The 18,626-nt window shown below is 40.9% G+C and overlaps 1 protein-coding gene across 4 annotated transcripts in view; it reads left to right on the top strand.

Annotated features, from left to right (window-relative positions):
• The window catches only part of ARHGAP6 (Rho GTPase activating protein 6), a 316,518-nt gene that overhangs the window by 207,491 nt on the left and 90,401 nt on the right, over nt 1–18,626 (top strand). The window contains exon 1 of one of the 4 annotated variants that reach the window (XM_048329209.1): nt 16,547–16,637. The exons of the other annotated variants lie outside the window; for them this stretch is intronic. The gene's annotated coding sequence lies outside the window, so the exon portion shown is untranslated. Of the gene's footprint in view, nt 1–16,546; nt 16,638–18,626 lie in introns of those variants that run through there. 4 annotated transcript variants of the gene reach the window in all.

Below are 18,626 nucleotides of genomic sequence, written 5' to 3'. Positions count from 1 at the left end.
ATTTTCATTAAATGCGGTTGCTTCATCAAAGCTGACTGGTGTTGGAAGTTGCTGTGGATTGCTGCTTCCTTGGTGCTTAGAAACTGCTTGGAGTTGATTTTGTGCTAGCTTGGAAAAATCAGACTAAAATGACAGTACTCATCAAGTTTTGAACAGAACAGGCAAGCAAGCGTTGGTTGATAATGTTGGCTGGGGACATGATAAGTAAAACTCTTTTCTTCCCCCCCCTGCCAACTTTGCCTCACTCTTAGCTTGGCCAACTGTGCTGGCCAGTACAGCCTGACACTTCCTTTGCACTCCCATCTGCTCAGCTGTGTCCAGCTGCTGGTGCCTTTCTTGTTCCTCCTCTGCTGGGGTGTTTACTGAGACACCAGACTCTGCTCCACTGTCTCTGCTGGTATCTCTGTCTGACAGCACTTGTGGTGTTTAGACAGGAAATGGAGCTCAAATATAATACCGGGCTAGTGTGACTCTGAACAAGCCTGCTTCATGGCTTCCAAGATTGGTGTGTTTTGCATAGAAACTCATGGTATGTCTTCATCCAGATGTGAAAAGTTCTCTAAAATTCTATTCCTTGCAGAAGAGCCTGTTATTATTACTTCTATTATTATTGTTAAGCATTTGGACAACTCACTTGTATTAACCTGATCCATGACAGTAATGCAAATGGTAACTATAACAGCAATTGAAACATGAAACAGCAGTACATGCCAACAGCAGCTAAGAGTCCAATGGGGAGCAGGGAATGTCCAGAAAAAAATTACCCCTCTAAGCATTCACAGATGTATTTTATATATATGTAGCATGTTATACAAGTATATGCGTGCCTAATTTAACAAAACCAAATTTTTGTAAAAATCATGTGACATGAGAGTCAATCTTTGGAGTGATGATTACAGACAACTGAAATAGCAGATGTGCTAAAGTTTCAAAAATAATATTATTTCTGGAGATAAGCTTCTGCTTATTTCTCACAAGCAGCTATTTTTCTGATGCTCTGTGCTTATCTGTGTGGGCATGGAGGCAAGATAGATCAATATAGATGCATCTGACTGGTAAGTTTCTGTTGAATTTTGTTTGCAATATATTCCTTCTGAGATTCCTTGTGAAAAACCCACAGAACTTATGTATCATAGGTAGTTCCACAGCAAATTTAATACTGCTGGAATCATGATTAGTAAGGGCATTTATAAAGTAATTTCCTCTCTGAACTCTGCAAGATTTCTTTGCAGGTCAGAACTCAGAATGTCTTACATTCTTTGAGTGCATGTGTGAATAGGAGTCCATATCTTGACATTACAGCTTGATGTGAATTCTGTGTCAGTATAGTCATGGTGTTGTTTCATCTTCCTTTCTCCTTTTCACATTTAACAAATGCTAATCATACTTGAATATCTCAGGATTGCTTGTAGTCATTCATTTCTGAGTGCCTACATGGCTCACCTGGGTATTTTCTGCATAGATCAAGTTCTGCACTCAGATAACCAGGCAACAGTGTTAATTTTTGAGTAACATTCTGATAGCTTAGTTTTGTAGAAAACAGTGAGGGATTTTTATTTTAGTAAAGCACGTTGTGAGCCAAATCTAGTTCAGAAACATCTCTAAGACCATTGCCCCTCCTTTTCTTCCAAGCCTACTCTCTTCTACCCTTACTCCTCACGACTCTCAATCTATTTACCACCAGATTCAAGCTTTGTACCTCAGTGGTCCTGATATTTTGTCTTTTCCAAGGCTTGTTATGGAGTTCTCTGTTGCCTGACCACCAATGTTTTCATCACAGTCAAGTGTAGGCATTTCTCCAATGGATGGTTTTCTACATCATAATGTTGACTTTTTTATTATATTGTTGAATGTCATTATATTGCACTTTGTTGAAATACAGGTTTCTTATTTTATTTCATTTCTTTTTTTTTTAAGTTCTTAGGGACACCTCAATATGCTAATGGTACATGATAGCTGCAAAATTATTATCTTTGCTATGAAAATGTTGCTAAGGGAAGTGGGGGCTTTGCGGTTTGGTTTTGGGGGGGCGGGGTTTACAAACTGCCTCTGAAAGAGATGCAGTAGAAGCTATTTGTGCAGCTGCAGTGCATCACCTCTAAGGGACAGCAGTAGCTCCTCACATGAATGAAGAGAATGGAAATCCAAAGAATGAAAGGAAAAAAAACCTCCTGCTTTCTCAAGAGATTGACTTTCTTTGCTTTTTTGGTACTGTTGCAGGTGGTTATGTGGGAAAATCTGTCCTAGTCTAAGCTTTCTTAAGTTTCCTTGCCCTGTCCTGGAGTTGTTTATTCCTCTGTATTGCTGTAAAACTTTTTGTTTAGAAACTTAAAAACAAGAATACAATCCCCCCTCCCCCCAAAGAAACCAAAAAACCCAAACAGAAAACCTAAGGGTTTGTGCTATAGTGTATGATTCATAATGCTTTTTTTAGAAGGAGGAACTTGCTATATCCTGGTATGTATTCAGAAGTAGCCAAGCTACTAGGCTCAGACATTTGAGGGCTTTTTTTTCCCCTCCTTCTATCAGGCTGTATGTACTCAAACTTCCTGTCTTAGGAAATGAGTATAAGCTTCTTTCTCTCTCCTTAGGCCCTGGGGGTTTTTGCTGGGGTTTTGTTTGGTTGGTTTTTTTGTTAGGATGTTTTTTTATCCAAAGGGAGCTGACTAATCAGCTCCAGGAGTGGGATATGTGGGGTAAGAGGTCCATTTTGGTTTGTAGCTAAAGCAGAACTCAAAAGAAAATGTTAACAAATATTTGCTTGTTCTAAAGGACAGATTCACTTCATTATTTACGGGCAGACAGATAATGTTTTAAAGTTAAAAAACTGAAGTTATAAAAAAAAAAAGGAAGTATTTTAAAATCTGTCTCTGTAGTGAAGTTAGACAGATGCTCTTCCACATTTTATAATTTCAGCTTTTAAAGTGTCACCTTGTTTATATATGAATAAAACTTGGCTAGAATATGTGTCCCTTTACAACAGGTTTAAGTAAGATAATTGAGAAAGCACAGCTTCTTGTACATTATCATTCTAGAACAAAAGAATTCAGATTAAATAGGTGTGGTACTGAAAGGGAGATCAACTTTGCAACTATTGGAACAGCAAAAATGGGTGATACAGCTCATAATGTAACATAAACACATGTAACATAAAGCTGTAAATAATAGAGGAAGTATTTAAAGAGGTATTATAAATACTTGCCTCTTGCTCAATGGCTGACTCTGTCAGCTGGCTATCACATTTAAAATGCTGTATTTGAAGATATTTGTGTAATCTGGGCAATTTTGTATAGGGATAATAGAAAAAAAAAAAAAAGCTGAACTTTGGTATGCCAGCTGAGAAGTGGTGATGAATTTCTACAGTCAGTAACTTTTCAGTCCAATCTGTTCACATCTGGGAAAGTGTTCTGGTGTATGGCTTTGGGACTGCATGAATGTTTTTTTATGTTTAGGATGAAGATCTCTGGCTGATTCCAGACTGATCTTAGCTGTAGATTGACTAAACTTAGCTGGTGAGTTAATGGGATGGAGTGCTTGCTTTGCTTTGTATTTAAGCACACTGTAATTAGTTAGGCTCTACTCCATCGCACCTTTTTTGGATGTAAATCTCACAGCTGTGGTTTGGGAACTTCAGTGCAAATGTCAGCAGCCCTTGTTCATTGCTCTGGAGTTCTCTGTTGCAGCCTGAAATCTGACAGTCAAAATGTCAGAAGGTGTCCTTGAGATGCTGGCTGCCCTGTTTCTTCATTCTGTGCAAGATGTACAGATGCTAAGTGGTAATAAAAAGCAAATGGTATCCTGCACTTCCTTCAGGGTTGTTTCATTAACATAGCAGCCTGAACCCTTGTCATGTAAGTGCATGAGCCTGGATAAATTATGGGGTAGCATAAAAGTTAAGGATATGGTAAAAGAGGGGCAGCACCAGTAGAAGCATGAAAGGATGAGTGAGCACAGCAAAACAAACCTGCTTAGAGTGTCTGCTCAAACACAAATTACAAAAGAGAGAGACTAGAAGAACAAGGGTATGGGAACAGTCCAACAATCTCTTTAAGTGCAGAAGAAATATATTGGCTGGTTTCAGAATTTTTGATAGGAAGAGCAGCCACCAATACCTATTCAGTGACTGCTCTTGGTGGGCAGAACTGGGAGCAAGTAAAAACATCCCTCAGTGCTCCTTACTTAACTGCAGGGAGTGATTGCTGTTCGCTCGGGGAACAGACCGGTTTGTGGTTCAAACCAGTGGTGGTGTGTCACTGCTCCCAGGAGTCAAGTGACCTTGTTTATAATGTGTAGCTGGGCCAGTATGCAGCTGTTTCCACTGTAAACTCACAGAAAGCTGGGTTCAGGGTATGCTTGTGCATATTACTTTGCAATTAACTTTGTATGGACACACACACAAACCCCTTCTCCCATAGCTGCCTCAGTGCTTTTTGCTTCTGTAGGCAGCACAAGTGCATTGTACACTTTTGGTTCATTTTTGCCCTGTTGGAGAAACAAGTGTGTAGGTAGAAAGAAATGAAAGTGATGCATATGGTGCTGAAGAAATGAACTGCAAGGTGAAGTGGCTGGGTAGTTTAGGTATTGCTAGAGGAACCAAAAATAATTTTATGTGGAACCACTAATCCCCTGTTCTACAACACGCTTCAGAAGAATCACTATAAAACTGGAAAAGGTAAGTATATCCAAGACTGAAACTCTTGAAGAAGAGCAGAATTCATATGCATTCCTGAAGATAATCTGTGCAATACTATGATGCTTTCTTTTCAGAACAGCAATTAAAAATAATCATCCCATTGTGCACAATAGATTTGCTTGCATTAAGTGTTCCTAAAACAAAAAAACATTTAGGCGTGAACATTTTTTTTAAGTATCACATTCTAGTTAGAAGTAGGATGGAGCTGCTAAGGATTGAAGGAGGTAAGAAGGTGGGTAAGCCCTCCCTTTATTGTGGAAGCATCCTGCCCTGGGTAGTATCCTTGATCATGCAAGAACTTCCCAGGGATCTTTGCTTATCATTAATATTGGCATGCTGCACAAAGGGGAGGAATATGTTTCCACTTCCTCATGAGATTTTCTTCAGTAGTGTGTGATTTTGTCCTTTTTCTGACAGAGCTTTCTCGTCATGCTAATGGTTTCTTCTCCACTTCGTTTTTTTGTTGTTGTTGTTTTTTTGTTGTTGTTGTTTGTTTGTTTGGTTTTTTTTTTAGCCTGTTCAAATCTCAGTCCCATAGAGTAGAATTTCAACCAGTGAGAAAACACTTGTTCTCATTGGTGACAGAGCAGGGATCCCTTTGGAATGATTGAGCAGCTGTGGTTGTGGAGAGGGGTTTTCTCTTCAGATGTCGGGTGGGAGACCTGTCTCTGCCGTTGTATTTCATGATGTAGAGATTTGCAGTGTGTGTTTGCAATGTGACATTGTCCCCATTGTATGTGCCTTTCCCATGATGGAAGGAATGAGAGGGGAAGGGACATCTGACAGATGTGTAGGCATTTTGTTTAATGCTGGAAGATGTAATGGTGCATTAAGCTGAATGGAGTAACATTCTGTATAATGCAGAAAGAAGGGGAAAAAAGGAAGAGGAGAAAAAAGAGGGTAGATGTATGGGGGGAAAACCCAAGAATTCTAAGGATTTCTTAAGGATTTGTTCTCTACAGGATCATACCTTGGAGTAAAAGGCCTGCAAGGGATTTGTCAGCTCCTTGGAGAGCCTCTTTCTTTTTAAACAATGCAAAAGTGCCAGAAACCTGTCCTTTGGATGGGGAAGAGCTGTGTTGTGTGTGAGTGTTTTGGAGAAGTTCTGTATCTTGGAGGAAGAGGAACCGGAGTGTGGTTTGACAGTTGCTACAGCAACTAACGCGTTTTTAATGGAAGGCAAGGATAAGTGATGGTTTAAAGTCTTGTGTAACTGACGTACCTTCCCCCGCTTCCTGCCAATTTTCCAGTATATTAAAACAATAAGTAATTTATGACTTCAGCTGAGAAATGGCTCTATGTTTGCCCAGCTCAGCCTCGTTTGCAAGACTGCATGATCTTTACAGAGACAACAGAGAAGAAATTATTTACCTAACAGAAAGCAGGGATTCAAGCATCTCTGAAAAGTACACTTTTCAAGGGACAAATGTATTCCTTGTTCTGCCTGAAGAAATTTTGTTTGATGTGGATGTCAGTGGGACAAGCCTTTTTTATCTCATCACTTCCTTTCTTTGCATCCTCTCCCTTCCTCCCAGCCACAATTATTTTTTTGCGAAGTTTTTAAAACTCTCTTGGGTTACTATGAAGTTCTTTTTTGTGTAGGAATGATGATGTATTATAGAGTAAATGAAAGCTGATGCAAACCTGTGGCAGGAGGGGAATTCTACTGGCTGTCCTGGCATAGATGTGCTCCAGTAATTGCTGTCCAGAGAGAGACTTTAACCCTTGTAATTTTTTAGGACCCAACTGCCTGCTGTTATCCAGGAGAAATGATACATGAGTGGAAAACACACATCACATCCCAGAGTATAGAGACAATCACTTTAGGATTCAAAAAGGTGCCTAAATTGACAGTCTGTTTAAAATGACATATTTTAACTTAGTGGTGGGTTTGGTTTTACTACTGAAATTTAGGGGTATTTTACAGCTGAATTTCAGGGGAAGAAAGTTTGGCTAATACTCTTATTCTTTGAAATGTTGCCGGAAGTCTTAGGCTGCAAAAAGGCACTTTGCCTCCCCCCTTGGGTTCTTTATGCAAGATCAGAAGTAATTCTGAGTTAAGGCTGCTGATTTTAATTGAAGAGTAGGTATTAAGCCATTAATCATATTTGTAAATGAAACATAAATATGCACAAGTATAGAATCTTAAATACAGGTTTTTGCCGTTCTTACTTTTAAAGCCCTGTTTTCATGAACCAAGCATGTTTACCTAGCTCTTCAGAACTAAGATTTATTTACAGATGTCCTTGTTAATATTTTGAGCATTAACAACTCATAACCAGAGCTCCCACATTTGTAGGTTTGAACTCTGTGTTTCACTTCGCAGTTTAAAAGAAGAAAGTTACCTTCAATACAATTCATGACAATATTACACTGTGCATTTTCAAAAAATTATGACTGAACTAAGGGCCAGTTTTCAAGTGAATGACACTGAGGTATTTAACTGGAATAAGTTCACTGCTCTTGAGTTGCTGAGAAGCAGTGCATGAAGCATGCACATTTTTTTTCACGGATGAAAAAGTAATAAACCTGTGCAACCAATTTTATGCATTTTAAAACTCAGTAGAGGATAATTACTACCTTCTTGCATTCATTACGGCATTTTGTGGATTCATCTGAGATGAGAGAAATAACTGAAATATTTGAACTAAAGGGAAGACTGACAAAAAGATCTTGTTTTAGATATTCATGGGTTAGTGACCAGTAGCTATTAGAAAGGAAATTTGCAAAGTTTGAAATCCGCGACATGAATGTGTTCCTCCCCATAGCATCCTGTCTGCTGTTTTCTTCCTCCTACAACCCTCTCCTCTTCCATCCTTACCCAGACCTTGAGATGGCTTATCCTTTTTGCTTCTCTGGCTCATTCACTTGCCCCAGTGACACCACCCGATCTCCAAATCTCTTTTACTCTCGCTCTTTCAGGGTCTCTCAGGATCACCCTGCTGCAAGATTCTCCTTTGTCTCACCATCTTTCCCTCACTGAGACAAACCTGCTTTCATCTCTCTCATCAGCTTTTCCAACTGCTGCCCATGTCCTTTCTTGCTTTTTTGTCAGATAGATTGATTCAGCTCCCTGAAGGTTTTTTTGGGTTTTTTTCCATCTGGACTTCTAGGCTGGCTTTCATCCCCTCCATGGCACCTGACTGCCTTTGTCCAGCATCCTGTGACTACCAAATAGCACTGTGTTATTAGAGGGACACCAGCAGAACTTGCACTTGATCAATGCATTCTTTCTGCTCTTTAGGTCACACAAAGTGGAGGTCTTTCAGCTCCACTGAATTGTTAGTGAATGTGGAGTGATTTCCTAGGAAACACATAAGGACACCTGTGACATGAAGAACTATATGTACCTGAAAATGCTAACATTTTTATTCTTACATTGTTCTGTAAAAGGTAGAAAATGGTTGAGAAAATGTGATGGTGAGGGTGCAATTACACAGTATGCAAACCTCCCATACCTTTCAAGGTAAGGTTTTCTCCTTTCAGCTGTATGTAACTGTGTTTCAGATAAGTCTTCCACTTAATACTGTGACTTACGCTCTGGCATGACAGAAAACATGTAGGTATTTATTAGATTTTTTTTTTTTCTTTTTTACAAAACTTGGTATGCTGCTGCTTTTTCATACAATTATTGGATCTCTGATTCATGGGCACTCATCTGGAATGTGCCGATGCTGCTGACAGCTGTAGGCATGCAGCACACTTTTATAAATTGTCTGAAAACTAAACTTTGAGAATTACTGGATGATTCTAATATTTTAGTGTCTCATTTAGCCAACCACTTCAGACTTTTCTTTAGATAAACTGGAATTTCTCACCTGAAGAAATGGTATCATGTGAAAGCAAAAGCAGGTTACTTGCAGTTTGTAAGACTAATCAGTCACCACTGGCTTTAGTAAAAAACTTAGGAAGATTGAGGCAGAAATATATTAAGATACTCAGAAGAATCTTATCCAGTTTAATTTAGTAACCTAAGCTAGTGTTATTTCAAGGCCTTTTGGGCATGGATATTGCACATTCATTTTTTTCCTACAAAACTTGAAAGAAAAGTAGTCGTCTCTTTTTACTTATTTTTTCCTCAGATCAAAAATGACAGGAAATGATTTGCAGTTGTCTTGAAAGTGAATTCTTGCTAAAATGGTTAGGAATAGCTACTCTTAAGTATTTTCAAAGTAGCATTAAACCAAAGAATTTTCTGCCTTCATACTGATGACATTACAGTCCAAAGGAGTTGAACTGAAGCCCAGTTTATGCAACTGATGATAGTATTTTATTGTCAGAAAACAGCACTCCTGTCTTTATCTTCAGCAATTTTTAAAGACAGAAAACTGTAATTTGGGAAATTGAACAGAATAATTCCATGTTTTCCAGCAAATGGTTCTTTAACGAAAACAGGTGGTCGGCTGTTAATACTAAGAGCCTCCATATGCAAAATTGTCCACAAACATTAAATTCAGCATTCTGTGTCTTTGAAAGGAAAGCTGACATAACTTGGGTTCACATTGTTACGATAGAGTATTTTTTTTCCACTGCCCTTGTCATTCTCTAAGGTAGATGCACAAGCTCACCTGAGGCACCACTGAATTTTATTGGGTAGAAAGAAAATCTGATTTAGTTTCTACTGATTTTGCTCCGTCAACAAGGTCATGTATGAAACTGTAGTCGTGACTGGGTTTCCATTCTGTAGTTTAGTACTAATGCACCACTAAAGGCACTGATCTAAATTGAATGGTAAAAGGTTGTTATATTCAACACAAACCCAAAAGACAAACTAAAGCAGAAGCAGGGAGATTGGGTCCTCCAGACTGCACAGCTTCATAGCAGTGAACATGAGAGCATGAGATCTAGAGGAGATGTCGCCTGGCTCTCTCTGTGCAGCCTAACATCAAAGAGAAATGCTAAATCCTCTGCAGCAGGAGAGGGAGGGAGCTGAGTCAGTGTCTGGGGAGGTGATGCTCAAGATGTCAGTGCAAGTGCTGCCAGGCTGGGAAGGCTCAGGGACACACAGAGGGGATGCTCTGTAAACCTCGGGAGGGGCTTCTCCTCTCCATGTGGGGCAGTCACTGGCGGGTACAACCCCTTCCTAACTGGTTCCCTTACCTAAGGAATGGGGCTTTGTGCAGTGAGCTCCTTATCCTGTGGCTAGCAGAGAGGTCACACTGTGAGGCTGTGGTGAGGAGGATGTGCCTTCTTCGAGGACTCCCTTAAGCATCCTGTGATCACCGTGATCACGTCCGGTGAAGAAAACCCCCTTGGCAACATCAGTGTTGCACTATGACCATCCTCCTGTGTGGGGGTTCCTGGAAGACATGTCCAGGGGGTGCCTGGTATGTGGGAATTTAGTGTGGGATACTGGAGCATGGTGCTGTATTGCTGGAGCTTCTGGAAAAAGCTCTTCCATAGCATGTGAAACCTGGTGAGTCAATGTGAAATCTGTAGCCTTATGTAAGAGTGCACTTAAAAAAGAGTTAGCTGCAGATAAGGGGTGACTGAGATATGTTGACTGTTGTTGTCGAATAATTGATGCTCTTCTAAAAGCAGTTGGATTCGAATTTGTTGGATCAGCTGTGGTCATAGCCTGAAGCTTCTGACAGTTGCAGTCCTGTTTGGACCAGTTGCAGTAGGTCTTTCTATCCAGGACCTGGTCCACTATATGGAGAGTTATGGAGTGTTATCTCTGTTGCCTAATGTCTGCATATGATAAGTTTGGTTACATGAAACTGCCAAAAAAAGAAGGAAAGCAGTTCTGGTAGCTTTCTAAGAAAGGCACTCAGCTCTTTGAAAGAGGCAGCTCTCTTTGATATATGATACCCTGGAGTGTTAAATGTGAGCCCAACCTTGCAGCACAAAGGGCTGCAGTATTTTTTAACCTAAAGACATTTGGAGAGTTTTCAGTGAGGCCTGGCCTTTGTTTCTAAGTATTTATATAATCTACATTGCCAGAAATATTGATAGTTACATGCAGTTTTACAAGGAGCTGTGTTTAACATCTAATGTAACAGCAGCACTTGTGTAGAGCTGTCACTTCTTTACAGCCATGCTTATTTACATTCACAGGTCTGACAAGTCTTTCATCCTGGTTTGTATTTCTGCTGTTTCCCATGCATCGTGGCCAAGCAGTGGGTTTATCACTGCCACTTTGCCTGTGTGGTGGTGGTGAGGTTTCTGAACTGTGCACACACCAAGTCTCTGACTGAAAGAATTTCCATAGCTCTCACTGCATTGTGTGCAGCCTGGGTGGTTACATAGCTCTCCATGTATTTATGGGCATGGAAATAATCTCTGTTGGAAGAAGCTGCTGTTGACCATGGGGAATTCTATTAGCAAAACTGATAGGAGAACAAAATAAGGAGAGGAGCATCAACAACTGCACTTATAACACTCACTGATGAAGAAATGCAGCTTCTGCCACCTAAATTTAACAGTGCGAACTCCTAACACAAGTTACTGAAGAGTAGCAGCCGTTCGTTCACCCCTTCCTAGATGTGTTTGCCATGGAGCATCTGTGTTAGCAGAGCCAAATTCTGATGCATTGTCAAAATACTAATTTTTCTCAAAAATAACTGTTACCATGTCACACTGTTGTGAAGTCATTATGGATTTGGGTTGTAACTTCTTCAGGGGTGAAAATGAAGCCAGGCTGTAAGAGTGTAGCAGCCCTCAGCTTTTGAGAGCTTCCATACTGCCAGGGTGTTGCTTTTCCTGCAGAAGCAAAGGCAGCCATGGAAAAGCCTCTGCTATCTGCAGTGAGATTCCTCTTCTCAGGAGTGTGGGTCAAGGATGCCTCCTTTGTTATGCAGGAAAGTTGCACTGTTGAGAGTGTAGGTTCCCTTGGCAAGCAGCTGTGCTCCTGGGCTGGTGGAAAACAAGCTGGGAGATAAGATGATCAAAGACTGGCCCTCTCTTCCCAGCATATACAACGCAGAGCATCTTAGCCTGGAAATGAAAGCAGACTGGGGAAATGGTTGTACCAAGATGCCTGAGTCTCTCTAGTTGTCATTGGGGTTTTTTGCTGAAGAGTAACAGCATGGCCTTCAGTCATAATCATTCCACATAATGTTTTTTAGCTTACTGTCTTGGGGTGATTTCCTCCTAAACTTGTCTCAAACTGAGACCATTTGGGACCATTATCTATAGGTCAAATTAAAAGTACCACTTGTTGATTGCTAAACTCTGCTAACAGATATGTTACATAGGAGATAACAATTGAGAACAGATGCTGGAGGGGTTTTTTATGGTAGCTGAATGTGCAGGAGCTTTCACCAATTAAGATTTTACATCTAGATAATCCTGTGCAGTTACCTTGCTGTTACAAAACAGCTGCTTGGCAGTGGAGCGACCTGTCCACTCAGAATGGACCTCAGAAATGGGTAGGGCAAGATGTGGTCCGAAAGAAGAGATGGCTGTGGCAGGTTGGGGAAAGCTAAACTGGAGAGCTCCCAGTTAATGGGATTACAAAGAAAAATCTTGATTTGCTGTGCACGTGGTCAGTCTAGAGACTTATTAACATGGTCTTACTGTATTTTAAGACTGGTCACTCATGGGTCATCCCCCTCAGGCTGTAGATGTGCTCACAGGCATGTAATGACAGGAACTATTTACCCACAGAGAGATAGTGCTGCATTGCCTGCATCTCTTACCTTTCAGGGTCTTATCAGACAGATCATCAGGTTCTCAAAATGATAACAAATCCTGGACATTGGCTGAGGTGGTGCCAGGTTTCTTTGGCTCTGACAACCTGAACACATGGGTTGATGGATGACTTGAAAGAGAAATACTGGGGTGCTGTCCTGCCCATGCCCACTTTTTCTCTGGGTGCTTGCAAGGTGCTGTATCACTGAGTTGCTTCAGACCTGCTTTGTGTCCCAAGGTTTACTTTTCCCATTTAGTATGCTATTGTTTGAAATGTCAGCCACCTCCGGCCTCATCCCGCCTAAGTTGTAAAGTTTTCTCTCCCTCTCTTCACTTGGCTCGGGAGATGGGGAGGTTTTGGGACCATTCCAGGGCTTTTCTGAAGCTGCTTTTTCCACTGTCAGGCGGGGTCTGGCACTGAGTCAGCCACTGCTTCCTGGTTCTCACCCTTCCTTTGCAGGCAGACAGATGACCTGCCTTAAGGGAGTGACCTTTCTTGGAAGGTGAAATCAGGCACATAAATTAAATGCTGACCATGAACATTAGCCACCTACACACCTATGAACACATTAATCCTGTGTTAGCAGTCCCCAGTGCAGTGTTCATTGATTAGCTAGTTATTGTTTGTGCAGTGCTTTGAAGATGACAGCAATATTTACATTTCTCTAATCATTACAGATTAGCATATTACACCAAGGCAGAAACTTTACTGAGATAATTTATCCATATTCTGATGAAGGAAGACTGTGTCTGTTATGAGAGCTCATGAGGCACAGAACTTATTTGTTACAGTTCCTTCCTCTGTTTGTGGGTTGTAATGTGAACTGACTTTTCTCCCTGCTCCGGTTCTTCTCTGGAAGACTCCTCTCTCATTTTATGAATGCTTGAGTGCCACCAGTTTTATCTTGCCCAAGCATCTGTGGAAGAGGATAAAGGAAGACACTATTTAAGCATCTGGATGCATCCTGGGCTGCTCAGGAAATAAATAAGTACATTACCTGTCTCTACAGAGTATGATCAAGGGAATTTGATCCGCACCTCTTGACATTCACCAGGGCTGAAGGAATTCCACCTTGAGGTGTGAGTTTCCTGTTCCTTCCTTAACCTTGATCTTCATATTTCTGATCTTTTCTGCCCCCTCCATTTAGTCTTTACTGTTAAAACTGTTGTCCCTTGTGCCATGCTTAACTTGATCTGAGTTCATGCTTTGTATAACTACATGTGGGAGAACATATGATCTGATAATAATAGCAGGCATGCTTTTTGAAGTTAACGGTGTATGCGTAACCATTAACTTAAGGAGGAGCTCACTTGGGCCTAAAATAACACTCCTTGCACAGACACAAAATTTTTAAAAGACTAAGTCATGTGAAAAAAGAGCCTGTGTCTAGAAATCTCTATGTTCCTGATCTTACCAGTGGTTCTCTTCATAGAGATACTGCACTTGGATGGACAGTTGCTGTCTTCTGGGCTGCCCACGCAGTTGGGAGAGTTTGGGAGGGGAACCTGAATGGTGGGAGGAACCAAGAGGGTAGCTGACCTTGCAGTTAAGGTTTCTGTTAATTGCCTCTTTCAAAACAGCATGTTCCAGTTGGGCTCTTCAGTGTTTGCTCTAACTGTGAGCTTCTTTTTGTCAGCTGCAGGGGAGTGATCTCTACCTTAGAGGCCTTCAAAATGATCTCTTTCTCTTCATTAATCAAGGACCTAATCAGATTACAGGGATCTAAATGGACTTCAAGCACTAAGTTTTTAAGTTCTGTGGAAATTTTCCACTCCTTAACATATGATAACATGCAGACTCAAGTTAATGGCACTATACTTCTCTCAGGAGATCATTTTCTAATTGATCTTATTGCTGGTAACATTATCTCTGGACAATTAGTATCTGATGGGATCCCTTCACTCCTGCTTGGTGAAGAGATGAAGTCTCCCAGGGCAGCTGCATTCCACAGACAGCTGAGTTGCTAGGAATCCCTGTGGGGCCCCAAAAGATTCTTAACGCTCTTGTTTTTAAAAGAATGTTTTTCAGTCATTTTACATGTCTTTGATGGTAGAATGTAAGTGATGGAAAAAAAATACCTGAGTCACTTCATGCTGTTCTTTTTCGTCATGTTATGATATTTGAGACTTTGCAATTTGGTTGATTTTAGCTGTCAAGAAGATAAAATTTCCCATGGATGCTTTAGACTTGAGAATACTTGTACTTTGCTGAAATTTTTAGGCAACAATAATAAATAGTCTTTGCATGTGAACTTGTATCAAGAGAAACAGAGATATTAATCCCTTGGGGAAATCATAACTGTTTTGCTTTCTAGATGAATTTCAATTAATTTCATGTAGTCTCACATAGATTTTCATCTTCTTATTGTAAGTTCTCTTTCTCTATTTTATTCTTTGCTTTATACCAGCGTGCCTTTGCTTTTCCCAAAGTTTCATCTACTTTTTTCACTTGTCTCTAGTAGGATATTCAGCATGTCTCACACTCTCAGCCCAACTCGATTCTGGATCTTGGGAAGTTCCTCCATCTTCTTTCAGGTTGCAGGTTGGTCATGTAATGTCCCTTACAATCTGCTGGAGGTTTCCACTCTTTTCCTGTCATTTTTCCCCTCTTGGTTTTCTTCCCCATTCTGTCCCTTTCAGTCTCTTACAGGATTTTTGCCCAGTTAATTGGCTTACAAAAGACAGTTGCCTGTGGCTAAACAAAATGAAGGGTTTTTTTCAGGCATTGTTTCTCTCTACCGATGTGGGGGTATACTTACAGCTTTTTACCGGCTAGGCTTGTAGTTCAATGCCTTAGAAAGCCTCGACCAGCCTAGAGAGGTAGCCCGGGCAATCCAGCATTTCAGTAGCTCTAAAAGTGGCAAAATGGTAGCTGCAAATCTAATACCACCAGCAGAAGCAAGGAGGGAGAAATATAGCTCTTAGCTTGCTTAATTTCCCCCAATTAGAAGCTTTCAAAAGAAACAGATACAGATGTTCGCAGAAAGAGCTGCAAAGCCAAAGAGGGCGGCCCCCCCCCTTTCCCCCTGCCTTGGTCCTCTCTTTTATTCAGAGAAGGGGAAAGGGGAGGACTGGGGGCAGACCCGGGGTGACCGGCCAGTCAGACACTGCTGAAGAGTTTGAGTTACATTTGGTTTTGCCCGCGCTTGGAACAAAGGGGTTCAGCTTGGGGAGGGGGAAGGGAAGCTCGGAGCAGGCAGCAACAAACCTTGAGTTTCAGCAGTGCCCTATGCCAAATACGATGTGCATTTATAGAGGTTCCTTTTTCCCAGCCATAAGTCAGTAGCTGTAGGAAGAAAAAGGAGCTCGGCAAGATGCAGGTGATTTTCCTCAAGTTGTCTGCTCCATGCAAATATGTTATGCTTGTATGCCGCCTTCTGATGTGAAAGGCCGTATAGCAAAGGTAAAGGTGAGGGAATAGAACTTAAATCCAGGCGTGTAACTTTTTATCTGAAAGAGGAATGTGAAAGTAGTGGATATGTTGCTTCATGGTAAGTTGAGCTTACCTTTTGTTCTTCCTTGCTTATATGTGAGGAAATAAGGGAATAATTCTGTGTCAGGTGGGAATTAGTAAACTGGGTAATGCTGCTTTCAAAATTTAGAAGTGGTAAATACATGGGGAAGGGATTCTGGAGCAAGTGACATTGGAGTAGTGAGCATTTTTGTAGAAGTGAACTATGTGTGAAAGAAAAAGATTGTTTGCACTTATCATTCTCTTGTCACTTCATGTCTTTTGTCAGGGTAATAATGAAAATGGACCTTCTGAAATCATAGATGACAGTTATAAGTCATTGCAAGGTGGTAATAACATGGACATGTAACTGAGAGTTGACTTCCTCTTGCGAAGTTTCCGTCTTAGGAGACAGGTTTTCAGAAGCATGGACTCAGAGATATGCATTTCTTGTGTTTACAAATGGTTAATGTGCCAGTGGGCTTCCCAGTGGATTGTGGCTCTGAGCTGTCCTTTGTGACCTTGAAAGTCTTCTCATGGTAAGCCAATAGGTAAGAAGATGCACAGATCCCTCAAAATGTTGATAATGTAAGATTTTGGTTGCCGTTCAGATCCACTGGCCTACATGCAGAGGGCTGTTGCCTCTGTTTTTTTCTAGTCTCATTCAAATGAACTATTTTTTTATCTTCCTTTTTCTGATACCAGTTCCTGATTCTCATTTCTCTAAAAGTCTCACTTTGGTTCTCAGAAACAAATGAAGGCATTCAGTCCGGTCTTAACTTGCAAATTAGCTTTAAGAACAAACAAGGCTGAACGTTTTCCACTTGAATTCGGTGTTCTTGCTTCTGCTTGTGCTGTAAGGTTAGTAACCTTTTAATCAATATTAAAGTTTTGTCTGTCCAATACTGCTTATTGTTACCATTCCCCCCACCAATACTGTTCTCTTCTTTTTTTAATTGTCTTCCTCTGTTTTTGCCTTCTTTAATTTTTTTTTCTGAGTAATCTCTTGGAAAGGAGGTTTTTCTTCCCCCATTGCTGCTGCATTTCTCTTCTTGTGAACTGCGCCTCCTGTGTTTTGTGTGTAAACATCCATTGCTGTAAGCTGCTCTTTGAGATCCAGAGGCAGATACAGGACCAGTTCAAGGCAGGCAAGTAGAGGTTTAAACTCTTCTGTTTGTGTTGTGTTACATGGTGGGGCAGTCCCGTGCGGTGAAGTTAGAGATGAATTGAAGTGCATGATCCCCAGTGCTGCAATAGCTCCTTTCCAGCTGTCCATACTTCTTCTCTGTAGGACTTTGAGATGAGCTGTGTGTAGCTTCCTAGGGCTGGAATGGACACTAAAGAATTATCTAATAATGGGGTTCTGCAAAATGTCTGGTATAGTGTATAAGATCCTTTCTTTTTAAATAAGAACACTTGTCATACCGTTATTTTGAAATGTTTGATACCATTTACACTTTTTTGAGCGAGCATCCATGCAGGGGGACATTGCCATTATGTAGAATGAAAGTCTCTGTGTATGGGCAGCACAATGTAAAGGTTAGGTTTCACTTTGTTTGGAAAAGCAAACAGTTGGTTTGAAGTCAAGTAAAGCTTTTTCCCCTCCTTCTCTCTCTAGGTGGTTGCTGTTATTCTCACATTTCTTTGTTTTTTAAAACAGAAAAAAAGAGTAAATTTTTTTTTTTTTTAATTGGCCATGCATTCTAAAAATACAGAATATTTTGGATGAAAAGTGGATTTGGTAGTAGAAATATGACTTTCTTTTGGCTTCAGGAGATGCTGCCCTGACAGTTAAGCTAATAAGAACTAATCTTCAGCATCATGCATAAAGGAGATGAGAGCAGAAGAGATTATGCCTTGAAGTTTTGTCAGTGATGCTGAAGAGGGTCAGAGTTTGGTGCCTGGACCTAAAGCCAGGCGGTGTAGGTGGCTTCTGTTGACGCTGCTGCCAGCAACACAGGTTTGACATGGAGGCAGCTACTCCAGGTGAACCCTGTCATTTCTGGGTGGTTTTGTTCCTGTTGAATAAAGCAAAAGCACAGAGATGTTTAAGGGACTGGAAATACAGTCTCTGCAAGGCTCAGTGGGCATCTGTGGGGGTGTGAGTGTGCAGTGAGCAGCAGCAAAGCTGTGAGCCTGTGCCTGGGTGTACCTCCTGCGGGCTCAGCCTGTGCTCACTACTAGGACACATTTGGGGGATTTCTTAGCAGCCAATGCTCACCACTGGTGGCTGAATCTCTGCTGTCCCATCTCCAGCTCTGCTGCCTTTCTCCAAGAGAGCTCCAGCAGCACTTCTACTGTCAAAGCAGGCTGACAGCAGTGTGGCACTGACTTCCACAAGATCTTTTTACTGAAAAGATTGAAGACACTTTCATTGTTTTTATGGCTCTTTAGGAAAGTGAATTCTGACAAGTGTGGCAGAAATCCTCTCCCAGCGTGCCAGCACAGTGATAGTCCTCACTGCACTGGTAGCAAATACCTCTCTCCTGCCATTCCCTTAGCTGTGTCTGTTGAGGATGCTGGTATAGCCTGTGAATTGGCACTGTGACTTGAATAGTACTAACTTCTATATTATAAGCCTAATTAAAGGGTATTATAGTTAATAAGTCCCTGTGTGAGTGTGCCTATTTACAGAAATATAAATTATTAAGGCTCTCTTTTGACATGAAGCTAGTGATTTTAATAATATGTTTTTTATTAAGTTCAGTTCTCTCAGAAAAAAAGGTTTTTTTCTTTCCTCATTAGTAAGAGAATGAGTATGGCCTTGTGTTCTTGGATAATTTGCAAAAACAAAACTAGAAAGAATCCATGGAGATTTAATTCTCTATGTTTTTATTAGAAGTGTAGGAT

The sequence above is a fragment of the Corvus hawaiiensis genome, chromosome 2, assembly GCF_020740725.1.
Source record: "Corvus hawaiiensis isolate bCorHaw1 chromosome 2, bCorHaw1.pri.cur, whole genome shotgun sequence".
NCBI lineage: Eukaryota > Metazoa > Chordata > Aves > Passeriformes > Corvidae > Corvus > Corvus hawaiiensis.
The sequence above is the reverse complement of the archived record's forward strand: the minus strand, read 5'-3'. Positions and strand labels throughout refer to the sequence as shown.